This window comes from Bufo gargarizans, chromosome 2 (genome assembly GCF_014858855.1).
Source record: "Bufo gargarizans isolate SCDJY-AF-19 chromosome 2, ASM1485885v1, whole genome shotgun sequence".
In the NCBI taxonomy this organism is placed as follows: Eukaryota; Metazoa; Chordata; class Amphibia; order Anura; family Bufonidae; genus Bufo; species Bufo gargarizans.
This window is the reverse complement of record NC_058081.1, coordinates 336556166-336578660: the sequence shown is the minus strand read 5'-3', so window position 1 is coordinate 336578660 and position 22495 is coordinate 336556166. Positions and strand designations below refer to the sequence as shown.

The window sequence follows — 22495 nt, the reverse complement described above, 5'->3', positions numbered from 1 at the left end:
AAGCATCATACTTACCTGCTGGCTGCTGCGCTGTCTGTGACCGGCCGGGAGCTCCTCCTACTGGTAAGTGACAGATCATTAAGCAATGCGCCGCACAGACCTGTCACTTACCAGTAGGAGGAGCTCTCGGCCGGTCACAGACAGCGCAGCAGCCAGCAGGTAAGTATGATGCTTCTAATATTGCTAAGTAACCATGGCAACCAGGACTGCAGTAGCGTCCTGGTTGCCATGGTTACCGATCGGAGCCCCAGCGATTAAACTGGGGCTCCGATCGGAAACTCCGCTGCCACCAATGATCGGGGGGGAGGGCCGCACACTGTGCCACCAATGTTATAAATACAATAGATGTAATATATCAGGCTGGTTTAAAATCTGTAAAAAAAACACAGATGGGCGCACCATAGGGTAATTCTGTGGGTATATATTGATATATGGAGAGAGATGGTAAGGCTCACCTTATATGGTTGTGCAAGGATAGGCACAACACTATTGTAGGTATTATCAAACAAGCCTGGATGTCTGGATAGGGCGGTCTGCAGCCACGGGATCACAGAAGATCTTCAAACGGAGAAGCCTGGAGCCCCCAAGAAGATAATAGTATAAAGGAACAAAAACACGTCCCACGGCGCGAATTACCGTCAGCCAGTCACCAGGATCAAGAAGAAATCTTTTTATTGCAGCGATACAACGCGTTTCGGGGAATCACTCCCCTTCATCAGGTACACAGAGCTGCACAAAGTAACAGCACAAGGCTACACATATTTATACTTACAAACATACCGCCCTTAAAGGGTCACAGGGTCAGAAGGGAGGAGATTTGGGTGTTGCCTAAATGATCAGTGGCAAATATAATGTGCATATCTGCAAGCTCTCATAATGAGCCGCCGATGTGCACATTAGAAACACATTTGTATTATATAAAGCTAGAAAAGCACACTGAAAATAGTCCGTTTTGTAAGTGACCTCAAAACAATACGCCCATATGGGGGCCGACCCTATGAGGTGTGCAATAGCAAACGCATCACAGGTTTCTAATCAAATAAGGCGATTGTAAAGTTCTATCAAGACTCTAGGACCTGTGTCACATGACCGGATCCCAGTCACGTGAGAGCCGTTGCTCGGTCACAAGGTAACAAAAGTGGTGAGGGGGCCGTCCTCTCTAAAGAAGCTAGCTCACGTCACTCAACCTGGTATCACATGGCTCACATCACGTGAGTAAGATCCGATCATGTGAGAGCCGTTACCTAGTTACAGGGACACTTGAATGGTGAGAGAGCCGTCTGACTTGCATTTCTATAACCGCACATCGCATAGTCAGGTAGAAACTTATCAGAGTCGTTTTTATAAACCAGAGGGCGCTCTCACTGGAAATCTACTGTGATTCAACAGAAAAAGAACATTTAGAACATTCACAAAAATAGAGGAGGGGAGGAAAAAGAAAAGCATATATTGTGAAGATCACATACATATAATGTTGCCCTACAGATACAATAACTAGATTCCTGAAAAATAAACAATGTTATTAAACATAAATAGGAAGTGGCATGATACGACCTTAAAAAGATTTAAAAAATTGAAAAATTGATATATATATAAAGGTCTACAGCACCCGCTCTTCCCAGGTGGTCTCCCATCCAAGTACTGGCCGAGCCCAACCCTGCTTTGCTTCTGAGATCGGACGAGATCAGGCGTACCCAGGGTGGCATGGCCAATAAATAAAGGAAGGGAAATATAAAATCTGATACTCCTTTTAAGAAAAGAATTAAATAATTTTAGCCACTTATTAGGTTTCTAATTAAGAAAGTCCTTCTACTAAAAGAATATTAATATTAAGAATTAAAAATATATAAAAAGAATTTTTATGTGATTGGGACGTCATCCAATCAAATCACATAATAAATTGACATTAGTCATGCAGGATTTGGGGGATACAGGTGGGTGCATGCGTGCAGTTGGTAAAAGTACACACGCATGCCACCACTATCCCAAAATACCTGATGATTGACAAACATCACCAATTGGTGGCGTGGTTGTCACCCTATTATTTTATCAGAAAGAAGAAGTTCAAGACAGCAGTAATGTAGTTAAGGGTCTGGATCTAATAGAGAAAAGACAAACATCTATTACTCATATTTTCCCTTTCCAATGATGACAGGGTGTATATATCATCAATTTATAGATTGATTTCAAATGCCTCATTAAGACCCTGGGGGCTCAGGCTATTAAGTTTATAGATCCAGAACATTTCACGTCTTTTGATTGTTTGTGTAATGTTCCGGGTGTCAGCATGAATTTTCTCTATAGGTATTACAAAAATACTTGAAAAAAGACCCTGATGTTTATCCGCAATATGTCTTGATACACTGTGCTGCATAAATTTCTTCTTAGTGTTTGAACGGTGTTTGTTCAACCTATTCCGTAACGTCTGTGTGGTGCGACCGACGTACTGTAATCCACATTGGCATTCCAGCACGTAGATCACATTATTTGACCCACAGTCCATTGGTTGCTTAATATTAAAAATTTCCCCAGTAGTATTACTACGAAAAGAGGTAGAGTTACGTATAGAAAGGCAACATAGACATTTAGATTGTCTACATTTAGTACTGCCCACTGGTCTAGATGGTATAAATGAACTAATGTTCGACCCAGTTGCTTTTTGATGGAATTTACGTAATTTAGTAGGTGCTAACAAATTTTTTAGGGTTTTAGCTCTCCTAAAAGTTAGGGGCGGGTGGCTTGGTAGGGATTTGCCTATGTATGGGTCTTTTTTAATAATATGCCAATATTTGGAAAGGATATTTCTCACGTCCTTATGATTACCACTATAAGTAGTAATAAAGTTGGTACCCCATTTAATATTTTGCTGTTTGTCCTTTGCCTGATCTTTCTGGTTGGCTAATAGGCAATTTTCTTGTGTAAGAGCCTTGGCTCGATTAAAAGCCGCCTCAATAACCCTATGAGGATAACCTTTTTTCTGAAATCTTCTCCGAATGATTTCACTCTGTGAGATGAAATCCCTAGTTAGCGAACAGTTCCTCCTTAATCTCTTAAATTGACTAAAAGGGATATTTGTCTTCCATTTTTTAAAATGGAGACTTGAATACTCAAGATAACTATTGCAATCGACCTTTTTAAAGAACGTACGTGTTATAATTTTGTCACCAACAGCATTCATTTCTAAGTCCAAGAATTCAATTCTTGAACGGTCATGTGTCCCGGATAAAGTGATACCCCAATTAGAGGAATTCAAGTATTGAATAAAGCCCATAATGGAATCAGAATCTCCATCCCATATGAAAAACAAGTCGTCTATATAACGACGATATAATACAATATTATCCGACCACTGGGTGGACTTATAAATGTACTGATCTTCAAACACTCCCATGAAAAGGTTCGCAAAACTGGGCGCGAAACGCGTACCCATTGCAGTACCTTTGCACTGGAGGTATAGTTGTTCACCAAAAGAAAATGTATTATGTGTCAGGATAAATTGAATGGATTTCAATATAAACGACTTTTGATCAACAGGTACAGAAGAATCTTTACCAAGGAAAGAATCAACACATTTTATTCCCAATTCATGATTGATATTTGAATATAGGGCCGCAACATCAAGGGCTATCCACGAATATGTATCTTTCCATGTGATTCCTTGGAGTGTAGTTATTAAAGAAGTGGAATCTTTCAAATAGGAAGGTAACTGAATTACATATTTCTGTAGCAAGATGTCCACATAGTGGGACAAATTGCAAGTCAGAGAGGATATCCCAGATATGATGGGGCGGCCCGGAGGATTCTGGACATCCTTATGGATTTTGGGTAGATGGTACCATCTACCCAAAATCCATAAGGATGTCCAGAATCCTCCGGGCCGCCCCATCATATCTGGGATATCCTCTCTGACTTGCAATTTGTCCCACTATGTGGACATCTTGCTACAGAAATATGTAATTCAGTTACCTTCCTAGTGCAATCTTATGTTCCCCAGACGGGTCTTTGTCTAGAGGAAGATAATAATCGGTATCCGACAGAATGTGGAGAGCTTCTTTAACGTAGTCATCTCTATTTTGGATGACCACGCCTCCACCCTTGTCGGCATTACGGATGACTATTGAGGTGTTTTCACATAGGCTTTTTACTGCCTTAGATTCTTTGGGACTGAGATTCTGATTCAAAATGGGCCTCTGATGGATGGATCGAAAATCATCCATCACTAGATGGTAAAAAGTATCTATGAAATTCCCCTTGTGGTGGGTCGGATAAAAGGTTGAAGGGGGTTTCAAATTTGTAGAGACATATTGTATTGCTGTTCCCGAAGTGGATGGAGTCTCATTAGTATGTTCAATACTAGGTTTATTTAGACTCTCCAGTAGACTGAAGTGTCTTTTTAATGTTAACTTTCTGACAATACATAGGCAAATCCCTACCAAGCCACCCGCCCCTAACTTTTAGGAGAGCTAAAACCCTAAAAAATTTGTTAGCACCTACTAAATTACGTAAATTCCATCAAAAAGCAACTGGGTCGAACATTAGTTCATTTATACCATCTAGACCAGTGGGCAGTACTAAATGTAGACAATCTAAATGTCTATGTTGCCTTTCTATACGTAACTCTACCTCTTTTCGTAGTAATACTACTGGGGAAATTTTTAATATTAAGCAACCAATGGACTGTGGGTCAAATAATGTGATCTACGTGCTGGAATGCCAATGTGGATTACAGTACGTCGGTCGCACCACACAGACGTTACGGAATAGGTTGAACAAACACCGTTCAAACACTAAGAAGAAATTTATGCAGCACAGTGTATCAAGACATATTGCGGATAAACATCAGGGTCTTTTTTCAAGTATTTTTGTAATACCTATAGAGAAAATTCATGCTGACACCCGGAACATTACACAAACAATCAAAAGACGTGAAATGTTCTGGATCTATAAACTTAATAGCCTGAGCCCCCAGGGTCTTAATGAGGCATTTGAAATCAATCTATAAATTGATGATATATACACCCTGTCATCATTGGAAAGGGAAAATATGAGTAATAGATGTTTGTCTTTTCTCTATTAGATCCAGACCCTTAACTACATTACTGCTGTCTTGAACTTCTTCTTTCTGATAAAATAATAGGGTGACAACCACGCCACCAATTGGTGATGTTTGTCAATCATCAGGTATTTTGGGATAGTGGTGGCATGCGTGTGTACTTTTACCAACTGCACGCATGCACCCACCTGTATCCCCCAAATCCTGCATGACTAATGTCAATTTATTATGTGATTTGATTGGATGACGTCCCAATCACATAAAAATTCTTTTTATATATTTTTAATTCTTAATATTAATATTCTTTTAGTAGAAGGACTTTCTTAATTAGAAACCTAATAAGTGGCTAAAATTATTTAATTCTTTTCTTAAAAGGAGTATCAGATTTTATATTTCCCTTCCTTTATTTATTGGCCATGCCACCCTGGGTACGCCTGATCTCGTCCGATCTCAGAAGCAAAGCAGGGTTGGGCTCGGCCAGTACTTGGATGGGAGACCACCTGGGAAGAGCGGGTGCTGTAGACCTTTATATATATATCAATTTTTCAATTTTTTAAATCTTTTTAAGGTCGTATCATGCCACTTCCTATTTATGTTTAATAACATTGTTTATTTTTCAGGAATCTAGTTATTGTATCTGTAGGGCAACATTATATGTATGTGATCTTCACAATATATGCTTTTCTTTTTCCTCCCCTCCTCTATTTTTGTGAATGTTCTAAATGTTCTTTTTCTGTTGAATCACAGTAGATTTCCAGTGAGAGCGCCCTCTGGTTTATAAAAACGACTCTGATAAGTTTCTACCTGACTATGCGATGTGCGGTTATAGAAATGCAAGTCAGACGGCTCTCTCACCATTCAAGTGTCCCTGTAACTAGGTAACGGCTCTCACATGATCGGATCTTACTCACGTGATGTGAGCCATGTGATACCAGGTTGAGTGACGTGAGCTAGCTTCTTTAGAGAGGACGGCCCCCTCACCACTTTTGTTACCTTGTGACCGAGCAACGGCTCTCACGTGACTGGGATCCGGTCATGTGACACAGGTCCTAGAGTCTTGATAGAACTTTACAATCGCCTTATTTGATTAGAAACCTGTGATGCGTTTGCTATTGCACACCTCATAGGGTCGGCCCCCATATGGGTGTATTGTTTTGAGGTCACTTACAAAACGGACTATTTTCAGTGTGCTTTTCTAGCTTTATATAATACAAATGTGTTTCTAATGTGCACATCGGCGGCTCATTATGAGAGCTTGCAGATATGCACATTATATTTGCCACTGATCATTTAGGCAACACCCAAATCTCCTCCCTTCTGACCCTGTGACCCTTTAAGGGCGGTATGTTTGTAAGTATAAATATGTGTAGCCTTGTGCTGTTACTTTGTGCAGCTCTGTGTACCTGATGAAGGGGAGTGATTCCCCGAAACGCGTTGTATCGCTGCAATAAAAAGATTTCTTCTTGATCCTGGTGACTGGCTGACGGTAATTCGCGCCGTGGGACGTGTTTTTGTTCCTTTATAAATACAATAGAGGGAGGGGGGGGGCGCACACTGGCCACCAATGTTATAAATACAATAGAGGGAGGGAGGGGGGGGACCGCACACTGGCCACCAATGTTATAAATACAATAGAGGGAGGGGGGGCGCACACTGGCCACCAATGAAATTGAAACTGGGGATGGAGGGGGGTCTGCCCCCTGCTGCCTGGCAGTCCCTGATCTCTTACAGGGGGCTATGATACGCACAATTAACCCCTTCAGGTGAGGCACCTGAGGGGTTAATTGTACGGATCACAGCCCCCTGTAAGAGATCGGGTGCTGCCAGGCAGTCATGTACACAGTTCGTAGTATATTCTAACTAGAAGCGTCCCCATCACTATGGGAAAGCCTCTGTGTTAGAATATACTGTCTGAAAAAGCTTTTATGCAGACGGATCTTCGGATCCATCTGTATGAAAGTAACCTACAGCCACGGATCACGGACACGGATGCCAATCTTGTGTGCATCCGTGTTTTTTCACGGACCCATTGACTTGAATGGGTCCGTGAACCGTTGTCCGTCCAAAAAATAGGACAGGTCATATTTTTTTGACGGACAGGATACACGGATCATGGAGGCGGATGACAAACGGTGCATTTTCCGAGTTTTCAACGGACCTATTGAAAGTCAATGGATCCGCAGAAAATAACGGAACAACGGCCACGGGTGCACACAACGGTCGTGTGCATGAGGCCTAATTCCACAGTTTTGTTCCCCATACTGCCTACATTTACCTCTGCTTAAAATCAAGTTGCTAGGCATGGTCCGTCTATGTTTTGAAGGACGGAGGACGCAGAAGCACTCAACCTGCAAGGTCACATTACTGACAGACAGGGACTGTAAGTAAATTATTAAAGCCAGGTCCTCCCCAGCAGCTGATAACAGTCCCTGGGCTGTGTGCACTTCTCCCTGTCCCTGCGCTTGGCAGACGTATTACGCAATCAATACAGGCGTGGGTCAAAAACGAATATATAGCACTATATATAATGTAACAACTTTGCACTCACTGATAGTTGGGCCAATAATAAAAGCAATTTTATAAAAATGTGTAAATAAATATATAAATAAATAAATGCATGACAATGCAGGCTATACAATAAGCTCAATAAATTATAATGCGAGAGGTGGACAAGCAAATATAGCGATCCTATGGTATATGCAATCTTCCAATAAAAAATAGCGCACAATATCTCACTTTATATGCGGCGGCCGTGCACAAAAGAATAACTCATGCCAGACCCACTCCAGGGATCCCATACAGTCACTTGAAACAATGATTGTGGTAAGATAAGATAACATTCCGTAGCAAGTGAGCTGCGTCCCGCTACACTAGCTATACAAGTAGTGTCCTGCTTCACCGAGTTTTACTTTGCAGAGCTCTGTTGCTGGTCTCACAAGTGTAAATTGCAAACTGTACAGCATAAGGTAAGAGTCTTACCGGGGTTTCATGCATATACGCCGTAAGGCCTCTCTCACACTTGCGTTGTCCGGATCCGGCGTGTACTCCACTTGCCGGAATTACACGCCGGATCCGGAAAAACGCAAGTGTACTGAAAGCATTTGCAGACGGATCCGTCTTCAAAATGCTTTCAGTGTTACTATGGCACCCAGGACGCTATTAAAGTCCTGGTTGCCATAGTAGGAGTGGGGAGCGGGGGAGCAGTATACTTACCATCCGTGCGGCTCCCGGGGCGCTCCAGAATGACGTCAGAGCGCCCCATGCGCATGAATCATGTGATCCATGCGATCACGTCATTCATGCGCTTGGGGCGCCCTGACGTCACTCTGGAGCGCCCCGGGAGCCGCACGGATGGTAAGTATGCTGCTCCCCCGCACCCCACTACACTTTACCATGGCTGCCAGGACTTTAGCGTCCCGGCAGCAATGGTAACCATTGAGAAAAAGCTAAACGTCGCATCCGGCAATGCGCCGAAACGACGTTTAGCTTAAGGCCGGATCCTGATCAATGCCTTTCAATGGGTATTCATTCCGGATCCGGCCTTGTGGCAAGTGTTCCGAATTTTTGGCCGGAGCAAAAAGCGCAGCATGCTGCGCTATTTGCTGGAACGGAAGACATCCTGATGCATCCTGAAGGACGGACTGTCCATTCAGAATGCATTAGGATAATCCTGATCAGTATTCTTCCGGCATAGAGCCCCGACGACGGAACTCTATGCCGGAAGAAAAGAACGCAGATGTGAAAGAGCCCTTAGCGTTTCCACCGCCTGTCTATACCGCGCTGACTTGCACCGTACGCTGACCTTTGCCTGTAGTCCGGTGCCGGTTCACTCTGTAACCGATGCCGTCTTTTGCGCGGGCAGGTTCTGTATTCAGTGGCTTGTAATAACTCCCGGTATCTTTATTGCAGATATTTCCTTAATGCTGTATTTGTGATCCAGTGATGCCGTCCTGGTATCAACAATTTTAAGGTATTCTTGTCCTCTCATGGGAAAGCGGTACCATACGCGTTTCGGAACTACTTACGGTCTCTTCCTCAGTGGTTCAACCACATTATATATTATATATTTTTCTTATGTGAAGTGGGTGGAGCTCTCCAGCTGTGAGCACCACGCTTTTGGTTATCTGACACATTGGTGCAGCTTCATTATATTTTATATAGCACTATAGAATATAGTGCTACAATATTCGTTTTTAGAATATTCGTCATTTTTTCCTATCTGAGCACATGATTCCTCCCTGCTTCTTGCTTGTGGGCCAATGAGTTATGCAAATCTGACATGTGTCACTATATTCTAAATATTCACGAATTCTCTATGTGGCGATATTCGAGATAAAAATTTGCTTTTCGAATATTCGTGCTCAACACTAGCGAGCACTGCTTCCTCTTCATTGCACTATACATCATCTCCCTTGCAGGGGCAGCGCAGTGAATGGGCCGAGTACTTGTAATTACACTGTGCTTCCGAGACGATGGGCAGTGTAATGAAGAGGAAGTAGTGCTCACATGGAGCACCATCTACTCTTGAATCAGCTGATGAGCCAGAATACCGGGTGTCGGACCCGCACCAATCAGATATTGGTGCTCTATCCTGAGGGTAGGTCATTAATACAAACAGGCTGCACAACCCCTTTAAAGGCAGTCCAGGGGAGTCAAGTGCACAAAACTGCTTCTGAAGTGTCTTGATTCTCTGATTGCGGCGGGGCAGTGCAGTCATTGTAGTCCGGCCCCGCCACTCCAGTTCTGCACTATACAAATATAAAATGTCTAATTCAATTAAAAAAGTGATTACACATGCCCCCCCGCCCCCCACTCCTAATATTATTCAGGAGATCCATGTTAGTGATCTATTCTTCAATCCAAGGGGTCACAGTCGACGCCAAATACCCAAGGTAATTTTTACATGTGGCGATAAAACAAAAGGGATGTATTTCAAGCTGGATATGTTTTCATACTAATAAAATTCTGAATTAAATTGCAAAGACGATATGGAGTGCTCTGAACTTTCTACATTACTTTAGATTGCCAAAGTCCTTGAAAGGCACTCAATACAGGACATTGAGTGTAGATCTCTGAAGAGTCAACCTCTATTGTCTAGAAATGACCTAGCAAGCCGCTTAAAAAAATAACATACTAGGCCCTTCTTAATCAGAGAGAGAGTTCCAGATATTGGGGAGGGGAGGGCTGTTTTAGGAGTCAGAGTCAGGTAATTATCTATCACCTGCTTGTAGATATCAAAAATGGTATTCCAGAAATGCTGAATAGCCAGGCATGACCACCAGATACTATATGTGTCACTATATGTGGTAATAGCTTTGGAACACTTTTACTTATCCAAGCCATTCTGATATTGTTTTCTCGTGACACATTGTACTTCATGATAGTCATAAATTTAAATCAATATATTTCACCTTTATTTGAGAAAAAATCCCAAATTTACAAAATAAATAAAAAAAAATCCTGCATTTTTAAATTTCAATTTCTTTACTTTTATAACAGATAGTGATACCTCATATAATAGTTATCACTTTACATTCCCCATATGTCTACTTCATGTTTGGATCATTTTGAAAATAACATTTTATTTTTTGGGGACGTTAGAAGGCTTAAAAGTTTGGAAGCAAATCTTTGTTAACCCTTTAGGTGTTCCACAAGAAATTAATGGAAAATGTAGATGAAATTTAAGAATTTCACTTTTTTGGCAGATTTTACATTTTTATCCATTTTTTCCAGTAGCAAAGCAAGGGTTAACAGCCAAACAAAACTCAATATTTATTACCCTGATTCTGCAGTTTACAGAAACACTCCACATGTAGTCAAAAACTGCTGTATGGCCAAACGGCAGGGCGCAGTAGGAAAGGAACGCCATATGGTTTTTGGAAGGCAGATTTTAGCTGAACTGGTTTTTAGATGCCATGTCCTATTTGAAGCCCCCATGATGCACCCCTACATTAGAAACTCAAAAGTGACCATATTTTAGAAACGACGGGATAAGGTGCCAGTTTTATTGGTACTATTTTGGGGTACATATGATTTTAAATTTCTCTATATTACATTTTTTGTGAGGCAAGGTAACCAAAAAAGTGATGTTTTGGCACCGTTTTTATTTTTTATTTTTAACAACATTCATCTGACAGGTTAGATCATGCGCTATTTTTATAGAGCAGGTTGTTACGGACGCAACAATATCAAATATGTCTACTTTCTATGATGTTTGTTTCAGTTTTACATAATAAAACTAAAATTTGGATTTTGTATCTCCATTTTCTGAACGCCCTATTTTCTTTCTTTATTTTTCTGCCGATCGTCTTGTGCAGGGGCTTGTTATTTGCAGGAAAAGTTGACGTTTTTATTGGTACCATTTTTGGGCACATATGATTTTTTGATCATGCATTATTACACTTTATAAGGCAAGGTGACCAAAAAATTGGTTGTTTTGGCGCAGTTTTTATTTATTTATTTTTACAGCGTTTACCTGAGGGATTAGGTCACGTGACTTTTATTTATTTAAGTTTTACACAATAATAGAATTTTTTAAACCGAAATAATGATATTTTAGTGTATCCATATTCTGGGAGCCATAGCTTTTTTTATTTTTTGACCAATTGTCTTAGGTAAGGACTCATTTTTTGCGAGATGAGGTGATGGTTTGATTGGTACTATTTTGGGGGGTATATGCCTTTTTAATCGCTTGGTGTTGCACTTTTTGTGATGTAAGGTGACAAAAATGGCTTTTTTTTACACAGTTTTTATTTTTTTATGGTGTTTATCGGATAGGGTGGATCATGTGATATATTTATAGAGCCGGTCATTACGGCCGCGGCGATACCTAATATGTGTGGGTTGTTGTTTTTCAGTTTTTTATTATAAAATAAGGGGAAAGGGGCGTTTTTTTCTTCTTTTTTTACTTTATTAATTTTATTACTTTATTAATTTTATTAACACTTTTTTTTTACTTTTTTTACTTTACTTTATTTCTGATGTTCACTTTTGAGGGTCTGATCCCCTCTGCAATGCATTACAGTACATCTGTATTGTAATGCATTGCCTGTTCGTGTACTACAGTGAGTAGTACACAAACAGGTTGCCTAGGAGACCCAGACTGAGGCTGGATCTCCTCGGCACCCGTAGAAGGCAGGTCCCGATGCCGTGCAAGGCATTGGGCAGCCTCTGCAAGGCATCAGGCTGCCTTCTGGCACATTGAGTCCCCACCGCAGCAGTGCAGGGACTTGATGCGCTCCATCACCCGACACAAATCCCTTCTATGTCGCGGTCAGTGCGGACCGTGGCATAGAAGGGGTTAATCCGCCGGCATCAGCTTTTACAGCGATCGCGGGAGGATACAGCAGGGGCCCAGCTACCAGGGACTGCCCGGGCCCGCCCGATCACCATGATAGTACGTGATGTGTCGGGAAGGGGTTAAACCATAGAAATAACAAATCTGATTTGGAAAGCAATTATGATTATTACAGGTAATATACAGTACAGACCAAAAGTTTGGACACACCTTCTCATTCAAAGAGTTTTCTTTATTTTCATGACTATGAAAATTGTAGATTCACACTGAAGGCATCAAAACTATGAATTAACACATGTGGAATTATATACATAACAAAAAAGTGTGAAACAACTGAAAATATTTCATTTTCTAGGTTCTTCAAAGTAGCCACCTTTTGCTTTGATTACTGCTTTGCACACTCTTGGCATTCTCTTGATGAGCTTCAAGAGGTAGTCACCTGAAATGGTTTTCACTTCACAGGTGTGCCCTGTCAGGTTTAATAAGTGGGATTTCTTGCCTTATAAATGGGGTTGGGACAATCAGTTGCGTTGTGGAGAAGTCAGGTGGATACACAGCTGTTAGTCCTACTGAATAGACTGTTAGAATTTGTATTATGGCAAGAAAAAAGCAGCTAAGTAAAGAAAAATGAGTGGCCATCATTACTTTAAGAAATGAAGGTCAGTCAGTCTGAAAAATTGGGAAAACTTTGAAAGTGTCCCCAAGTGCAGTCACAAAAACCATTAAGCGCTACAAAGAAACTGGCTCACATGCGGACCGCCCCAAGAAAGGAAGACCAAGAGTCACCTCTGCTGCGGAGGATAAGTTCTTCCGAGTCACCAGCCTCAGAAATCGCAGGTTAACAGCAGCTCAGATTAGAGACCAGGTCAATGCCAGACAGAGTTCTAGCAGCAGACACATCTCTAGAACAACTGTTAGGCGGAATGCACACAGCCGTTTTTCACGGCCGTGAGTGGTCCGTGGAACCGCGGCCTGGATTCCTGCTGAGAGCAGGAGCGCACGGCGTCATTGGTAGCTATGACGCCGTGCGCTCCCTGCTGCCGCCGCAATACAGTAATACACTGGTATGATCTTTACCTGTGTATTACTGTACTGTGGCGGCAGCAGGGAGCGCACGGCGTCATAGCAACCAATGACGCTGTGCGCTCCTGCTCGCAGCAGGAATCCAGGCCGCGGTTCCACAGACCGCTCACGGCCGTGAAAAACGGCCGTGTGCATTCGGCCTTAAGAGGAGACTGTGTGAATCAGGCCTTCATGGTAGAATATCTGCTAGGAAACCACTGCTAAGGACAGGTAACAAGCAGAAGAGACTTGTTTGGGCTAAAGAACACAAGGAATGGACATTAGACCAGTGGAAATCTGTGCTTTGGTCTGATGAGTCCAAATTTTAGATCTTTGGTTCCAACCACCGTGTCTTTATGGAACGCAGAAAAGGTGAACGGATGGACTCTACATGCCTGGTTCCCACCGTGAAGCATGGAGGTGGTGTGATGGTGTGGCGGTGCTTTGCTGGTGACACTGTTGGGGATTTATTCAAAATTGAAGGCATACTGAACCAGCATGGCTACCACAGCATCTTGCAGCGACATGCTATTCCATCAGGTTTGCGTTTAGTTGGACCATCATTTATTTTTCAACAGGACAATGACCCCAAACACACCTCCAGGCTGTGTATGAGCTATTTGACCATGAAGGAGAGTGATGGGGTGCTGCGCCAGATGACCTGGCCTCCACAGTCACCGGACCTGAACCCAATTGAGATGGTTTGGGGTGAGCTGGACCGCAGAGTGAAGGCAAAAGGGCCAACAAGTGCTAAGCATCTCTGGGAACTCCTTCAAGACGGTTGGAAGACCATTTCAGGTGACTACCTCTTGAAGCTCATCAAGAGAATGACAAGAGTGTGCAAAGCAGTAATCAAAGCAAAAGGTGGCTACTTTGAAAAACCTAGAATATGACATATTTTCAGTTGTTTCACACTTTTTTGTTATGTATATAACTCCACATGTGTTAATTCATAGTTTTGATGCCTTCAGTGTGAATCTACAATTTTCATAGTCATGAAAATAAAGAAAACTCTTTGAATGAGAAGGTGTGTCCAAACTTTTGGTCTGTACTGTATATCATAACAAATCCCTTCACACAAACTACACAGTAGTTCCCAAAGCAAAAACCACAAAGAAACACTGAACAAGACAAACAGAAAAGCCAGAAAAGAGGAGAAAGGAGAAGGAAAGAAAGAGGGTAAAAAAAATTGTTTTGCATGGCCTATAAGCCTTCTCATGCCAATTGAGGCGCTCTCCATAAGGAGACAGATAGTACCGCCGAAATCCTGACTTGGTCTTTTACCCAGTTAAGCCAGTACTCTCTGCTCTGCACTGATGAGGGGCAAACACCCGAAACAGCTGTCTGCAGATGAGATGCTGGCTTATTTATTATCCAAGTCATGCCTCAAGGCCTATTTAAAGGTCGATCATTGACTTAGGATAGCTGCCTTACTTCTGGTGGCATCAGCAGCAGAGCTTGTTAAGAGCTCATTTGCATCCCTTTTTTGTTAAAGTGGAAACACATGCAGGCTATATGAACTATGAAAAAATATTAGACCTGAATTTATCTGAAATTTAGCATGAGTACCTTTGAATGAGGCAGCGAAATCCTCCATTCCCATAATCTCCTGTATCTTGTTAAACCATAAAGAAATGGTGTTACCAGGTGATAACTGGGAATCCACATGTCAGCACTAGGCACTGCTAAGCGGTGTACTAGCTGTCTGTGGGCCAAATCATAGTATTTTAACCACCTAGGTGTTACCAGGTGATACCTGGCGGACCCGCATGTTGGGCATAGGCATTGCTGAGTGGTGTGCCAGCTGTTTGTAGGAAGGGACACAGCTGGGTGGCATGTCCCTCATTGTAGACAAGTAACTGCAGATGGCCAGTGGCTGAGGGTACTTTGACACTAGCGTTATTCTTCTCCGGTATTAAGTTCCGTCCTAGGGGCTCAATACCGGCAAAAAAATTATCAGTTTTATCCTAATGTTTTCTGAATGGAGAGCATTCCGTTCAGTATGGATCAGGATGTCTTCAGTTAAGTCACTCTTACGGTATTTGGCCGCTGCGGTATTCTCTCTGTACAAAATTCAGTAACACTTGCCGGAATGCCGGATCCGGCATTATTTTCTATTAAAATGCATTAATGCTGGATCCGGCACCAAGTGTTCCGGAAAAACGGATCCGGTATTAGAGAGACGGATCCGGTATTAGAATGCATTTGTGAGACGGATCCGCATCCGAATCGTCTACAAATGCTATCCGTTTGCATACGGATTTCCGGATACGGCAGGCAGTTTCGGCGATGGAACTGCCTGCCAGAATCCAACAATGCAAATGTGAAAGTACCCTGACTCAGAAACCTAGTTTCAGTTGAGGTAGTTCGGCCGATGTAAATCTGTACTATGTAGAGGGAGGTTAGCATACACGCTCCTGTAGGAAAATAGTACAAGTTAGTCATAGCAGAAGGTTGTATTACATGACTTTGGTCAAAGGTTAATGAAGAGTAGTTATTATTACACTGCAGATCAATACACACATTAACACAGTAACCAACATCTACGGAGGCTGAGGCTCACATCGCACAGTATGCATTAGGAAAAACATGCAAAGTGAGAGCATTAAAGCAAGGAAAAAAAACTATTAGGTATACACAAACCAAATGTACAACAAGATTTTTAGCAACCACTTAAGTACCAAGCCAGCTGTCTTGGGTGGGTTAGGAATTTAAATTGGTAGCAGGTGGAGCCAACACTCCAAGTAAGCTGGCTGAGCGAATTGTCGGAGGAAGTCACATTAGTGTTAGGTGGGCTCAGTTCAAAAATTAAGTGAAATATCCTTTTAAGAAAATAGGTCAATACTCTCCGACCAGCTAAAATATGGATCACCTTCATTTTATGTACAGTCTGTTATGTATAATTGTAGCATTATAGTAGTGCGTAGCACCCTATATGTAGGAGGAGGAGCACGATTATATTTTGTGATCAGGCAGAGGTTGTGTCTTGTACGCAGACTGTGCCCATTTTTATTACTATTGAGTATAATTAATATAATATCTGTATGGAAGAAGAGCCATATTGTCAGGCCCAGAATGCTAAGCTACTGGATCAAATTTTGGGGTGTCTGGCCTCATGATGTCTCAACCTGTGGCATGTGATTGGTTGCAGCGGTCATATATCCCTAAATTGGCACATTATCAGTGGACCAGGGAACAAAAAGCGACATGGGTTCAGGCAGGGTATCTGTGAGGTGAGTACTGCTTTTTTATGTTTGAACAGCACCCTCAGCACCTTTGTTTCCTAAAAATCCCCTTTAACCACCTCAGCTCCCCTAGCTTAAACCCCCTAATGACCAGACCACGTTTTACAATTCTGCACTTAATACTTTCACGGTTTATTGCTCGGTCATACAACTTACCACCCAAATGAATTTTACCTCCTTTTCTTCTCACTAATAGAGCTTTCATTTGGTGGTATTTCATTGCTGCTGACATTTTTACTTGGCAAAAAAATGTCATTTTTCACTTTCGGTTGTAATTTTTTTTTAAAAAAACTACATTTCTATATAAATTTTTCTCTAACTTTATTGTTCTACATGTCTTTGATAAAAAAAAAAATGCAATAAGTGTATATTTATTGGTTTAGGTAAAAGTTATAGCGTTTACAAACGCAAAAAAGTGAATTTCCGCATTTTGAAGCAGCTCTGACTTTCTGAGCACCTGTCATGTTTCCTGAGGTTCTACAATGCCCAGACAGTAGAAACACCCCACAAATGACCCCATTTCGAAAGTAGACACCCTAAGGTATTCGCTAATGGGCATAGTGAGTTCATGGAAGTTTTTATTTTTTGTCACAAGTTAGCGGAAAATGATTATTTTTATTTTTTTTATTTTTTGTTTTTACAAAGTCTCATATTCCACTAACTTGTGACAAAAGATAAAATTTTACATGAACTAACCATACCCCTCACGGAATACCTTGGGGTGTCTTCTTTCCAAAATGGGGTCACATGTGGGGTATTTATACTGCCCTGGCATTTTAGGGGCCCTAAAGCGTGAGAAGTAGTTTGGAATCCAAATGCGTAAAAATGCCCTGTGAAATCCTGAAAGTACTCATTGGAATTTGGGCCCCTTCTTGCCCTACTTCTTCTGAGTACGGCGATACCACATGTGTGACACTTTTTTGCAGCCAAGATGCGCAATCTTGGCTGCAAAAAAGTGTCACACATGTGGTATCGCCGTACTCAGAAGAAGTAGGGCAATGTGTTTTGGGGTGTATTTTTACATATACCCATGCTGGGTGAGAGAAATATCTCTCTAAAAGACAACTTTGTATACAAAAAAATGGGAAAAGTTGTCTTTTAAATACCCCACAAGTGACCCAATTTTGGAAAGAAGACACCCCAAGGTATTCCGTGAGAGGCATGGCGAGTCCCTAGAATATTTTTTTTCGTTTTTTCTCACAAAGTCTCCCTTTCCGCTAACTTGTGACAAAAAGTTCAATCTTTCATGTACTTTCCGAAATGGGGTCATTTGTGGGGTATTTATACTGCCCTGGCATTTTAGGGGCCCTAAAGCGTGAGAAGAAGTCTGGAATATAAATGTCAAAAAAAAATTACGCATTTGGATTCCGTGAGGGGTATGGTGAGTTCATGTAAGATTTTATTTTTTGTCACAAGTTAGTGGAATATGAGACTTTGTAAGAAAAAAAAAAATATATGAATTTTCGCTAACTTGTGGCAAAAAAAATAAAAATCTTCTATGAACTCGCCATGCCCCTCAAAAGTGATCTTTATAACGCCGCAGCGATTTTACTGTGTTTTTGCAGTGATTAGAAAAAAATAATTCTGTCACTGCAGTGGGGTGGACTGAACGCAGGTGTGCACACAAGATCAGGCCTGATCGGGCGAACACTGCGTTTTTTGTAAAGCCTATAGAACATGTCCTATTCTTGCCCGCATATGCGGAAAGCACATTGCCGGTGTCTGTGCTTTGCGGATCCGCGGATCCCTGGATCCGCAAAACACATACGGACATCTGAATGGAGCCTTACAGGGGGGTGATCAGGGAGTCTATATGGATCCTTGGATCCGCAAAACACATACGGACGTCTGAATGGAGCCTTACGGGGGGGTGATCAGGGAGTCTATATGGATCCGTGGATCCGCAAAACACATACGGATGTCTGAAAGGAGCCTGACAGGGGGGTGATCAGGGAGTCTATATGGGGTGATCAGGGGTTAATAAGTGACAGGGGGGGTGTAGTGTAGTGTAGTGTGGTGATTGGTGCTACTTATTACAGAGCTGCCTGTGTCCTCTGGTGGTCGATCCAAGCAAAAGGGACCACCAGAGGACCAGGTAGCAGGTATATTAGACGCTGTTATCAAAACAGCGTCTAATATACCTTTTTGGGGTTAAAAAAAAAATATCGCATCTACAGCCTGCCAGCGAATAATCGCCGCTGGCAGGCTGTAGATGCACTCGTTTATCTCTGGATCCTGTGAACGTGCGCTCCTGTGTGCGCGCGTTCACAGGAAATCTCGCCTCTCGCGAGATGACGTTCCGGCACGTCCAGGAGGAATAACAGGGCCGCCGCCAAGACGCAATCCTGCGTGCGGCGGTCCTGAGGCGGTTAAACGGGTTCTCCAGGAATTAAGAAAATGAAAATACTTAAATATTACTTAATTATAAATATATTCCCAAATACCTTTCATTAGTTATAATGGCTCGTTTTGTCTGGGAAACAATCAGGGGAAATAAAATGGCCGCCGTCCATTGGTGCATACAAAAGCTGTCCTAATTACACAGCAGGACAGGTTACAACACTGAGCTAAACAGCTGCCTTATTTTCCTGTCCTATTGTCAGGGATTATGATCCTGAATACATTTTAATATGATCTTCAGCTGAATCTCTATAGGAATAAAGTCCATGTGGAGACATGAAGTACAGAGAGGAGGTGGGGGTGTAGACAATGAGCAGCAGCACTTGTACGTAGTCTCCATTACCACAGCTCCACATTACCTGTCCTGTCTGTCCTCTCAGTACTTCATGTCTCCTCATGAACTCCATTCCCACAGGGATTCAGCTGAAGTTCTTGTTAGCTTAATTCAGGATCATAATCCCTGACAAGTAGAGCAGAGAGGAGGATGAGGCAGCTCTACCTCACTGTTCTGAAGTAACTGTTGAAGTATCTGCTGGGTTATTAGGACAGGTTTTGTGTGTACTAGTAGGATGGCACATTTTATTTCTCTTGATGATTGCTCCCTAGACAAAACAAGCCATTATAACTAGAGATGTTTGGGAATATATTTATAATGAAGTAATATTTAAGTATTTTCATTTTCTTAATTCCCAGAGAACCCCTTTAAGGCCACAGATAATTTTTTGTTTTTGAGTTGTCACTGCTCAGGCTGTGCTTGCACACTATAGGAAAAATCACCAGCCTATGTGCAGTCTCACAGTCCCAGAGAGGCTGACACTTTTTCCTACAGTGTCAAGTACAACCACCACTGCTGGATTCCAGTGGTCGTAATCATGGAAACGAGCAGTGTATAATGTGATGGAAAAATGAATCAAGCCAGCAAAGGAAGCAATATTGATAATAACAATACAAACAGTAAGTGGCTTGTACTAACTCCCTCTACATAAGAAAATGCTATTTGCTGAAGTGAGAATACCCCTTTTTCTATGAGTTTGTAATGATCAATATAAAAATTGATGTTCATTAGTGTAATATATTATTACACTAATGATTGACCTTTAAAGATTACTAACAAAGATGTCCCAAAATACATTAGACAAAATAAAATATAGTGCATTAATAAACCGCCTTAAGCTACTTTCACACGCGCTGTGAAGATCCAGCAGGCAGTTCCGTCGCCGCATCCGGAAATCCGTATGCAAATGGATAGCATTTGTAGACAGATCCGGATTCGTCTAACAAATGCATTGAAACACCGGATCCGTCTCTCCAGTGTCATCCGTAAAAACGGATCCAGTATTTTTAATTTTTTTTGTATTTTTAAAGGTAAAGACCTTTAAAAATAAATAAATAAATAAAAATACTGGATGCGCATGCGCAGACCGTAAAAACAGATTAATGCATTTCAATGGAAAATAATTAGCAGGCACCCTGGGACAATGCGTCCTGTGACCCCCCGTATCGGCGATCGCCGCAAACCGTCAATTCAGACCTGCGGTTTGCAGCTTTTACAGGTTGTTGCGGCGGGCGGCGCTGCCATCGGGTCCTCGTGCGGCTGTAATGGGGACCCGATGGCATGGAAGGCACCGGGATGCCTTCCTTAGGCATCGGTGCTGCCTTCCGGTGACGAGCCTGTGAGATCGAGCCCCCTGGATCTCACAGGCAGGAAGCTGTATGAGTAATGCACACTGTATTACTCATACAGCCAATGCATTCCATTACAGAAGTATTGGAATGCATTGTAAAGGGGATCAGACCCCCAAAAGTTGAAGTGTCAAAGTGGGACAAAAAATAAAGTGAAAAAAAATAGTTGAAAAAAGAAAGTTTTCCCCCCAAAAAATAAAAAGTTTCAAGTAAAAAAAAACTAAAACGTCATTTCCTCCAAATAAATTGGTAAAAAATAGGGGGGGAAAAAAGTTGACATATTAGTTATCGCCGCATCTATATCGACCGGCTCTATAAACATATCACATGACCTAAAAAAAAAAGACTGTGCTAAATAAACAATTTTTTTTGTCACCTTACATCACTAAAAGTACAACAAGCAAGCAATTAAAAAGGCGTATGCCCAGCAAAATAGTACCAATCTAACCGTCACCTCATCCTGCAAAAAATGAGCCCCTACCTAAGACAATCGCCCCCCCCCAAAAAAAAAAACTATGGCTCAGAATATGGAGACACTAAAACATCATTTTTTTGGTTTTCTAAAAGCTGTTATTGTGTAAAACTTAAGTAAATAAAAAAAGTTAACATATTAGGTATCGCCGCATCCGTAATAACATGCTCTATAAAAATAAACTAAAACTCAGCACATTTCTAATTGGTTATTTATCTGTGTCTGAATCCTCTTGAGATATTCACTATTTCGCAACTATATCTTTCATTAGACACTTCAATCCACAACTATGTCATTCCGAGGACCTTATCATTCGTAGGGTCATTATAATCAGGGCTGGCGCTTCCATATAGGCAAGAGGGGCAATTGCCCCCGGGCCCCCGATTCCTTAGGGGCCCCCAAGACCACCACCCGACACCGGCGCCGGCCCACAACTAACGGCAGGTGACAGGGAGATGAACGCGTCCATTGTGGAAGAGTTCATCTCCATAGTCATCTGTATCGCCGTCCTCAAGACAGCAATACAGATGGTTGTGCTGTGGGGCAGGGGAGGGAGAGGTGTCTCCCTTCCCTGTTCCTCTGATAGGCTGCGGGCCTTTTGCCGGCAGCCTATCAGAGGCCGCTGCAGGCGCGCTGCCTAAGCTGTACAGCGCGGGACGCAGGCCAGAAGAGGCCTGCAGCGCATTGCTGTGTGAGGGAGGTAAGTATAAGTGTGGTTTGTTACTGCCACATGGGGGGAGCGGGAGGCACTTGCTACTAGCACATGGGGATGGGGGGTTGGCATTTGTTACTGGCACATGGGGGCATGGAGAGGCACTTGTTACTTGCACATGGGGGGGCATGGAGAGGCACTTGCTACTGGCACATGGGGTGGAAGAGAGGCACTTGATACTGGCACATTATTATGGGGCACTATGGGGGCTTCTACTGAGGCCACAAAGAAGGTGTATTTTATATGGGGGGCTCTGTGTGGTACTAGTATTATCTGTTTCTGCAGTATAGTATTGGGGAGCACAGTGGCACAGTATTGGGGGTAGTAGGATGATTTGTCCAGAAGATGGAAGAGTAGTAAACTAAGATATTTTTTGTTGTCAAACTGCAGAGACGGAAAATGGTGACAAAATGGTGGTCTGGTCTAAAGGTCTGAAAGGAGAAGACGAGGACAGAGAACATCTACATCAAAGGAGATGTCACTGGATGTAAGAGGTATGGGGCGCTGTATTTCTGTAGTGATGGGGGTAACGTTAAAGTCAGCAAGTTTCATGTGGGGGGGGCCTTATTGT

General features: G+C 42.3%; 2 pseudogenes; one reads left to right on the top strand and one right to left on the bottom strand.

Moving 5' to 3' along the window:
- Positions 1–1597: 1597 nt before the first annotated feature.
- On the bottom strand, positions 1598–1716 carry LOC122929903 (annotated as a pseudogene).
- A 3743-nt stretch (positions 1717–5459) lies between these two features.
- LOC122929864 lies at positions 5460–5578 on the top strand (annotated as a pseudogene).
- Positions 5579–22495: the final 16917 nt, after the last annotated feature.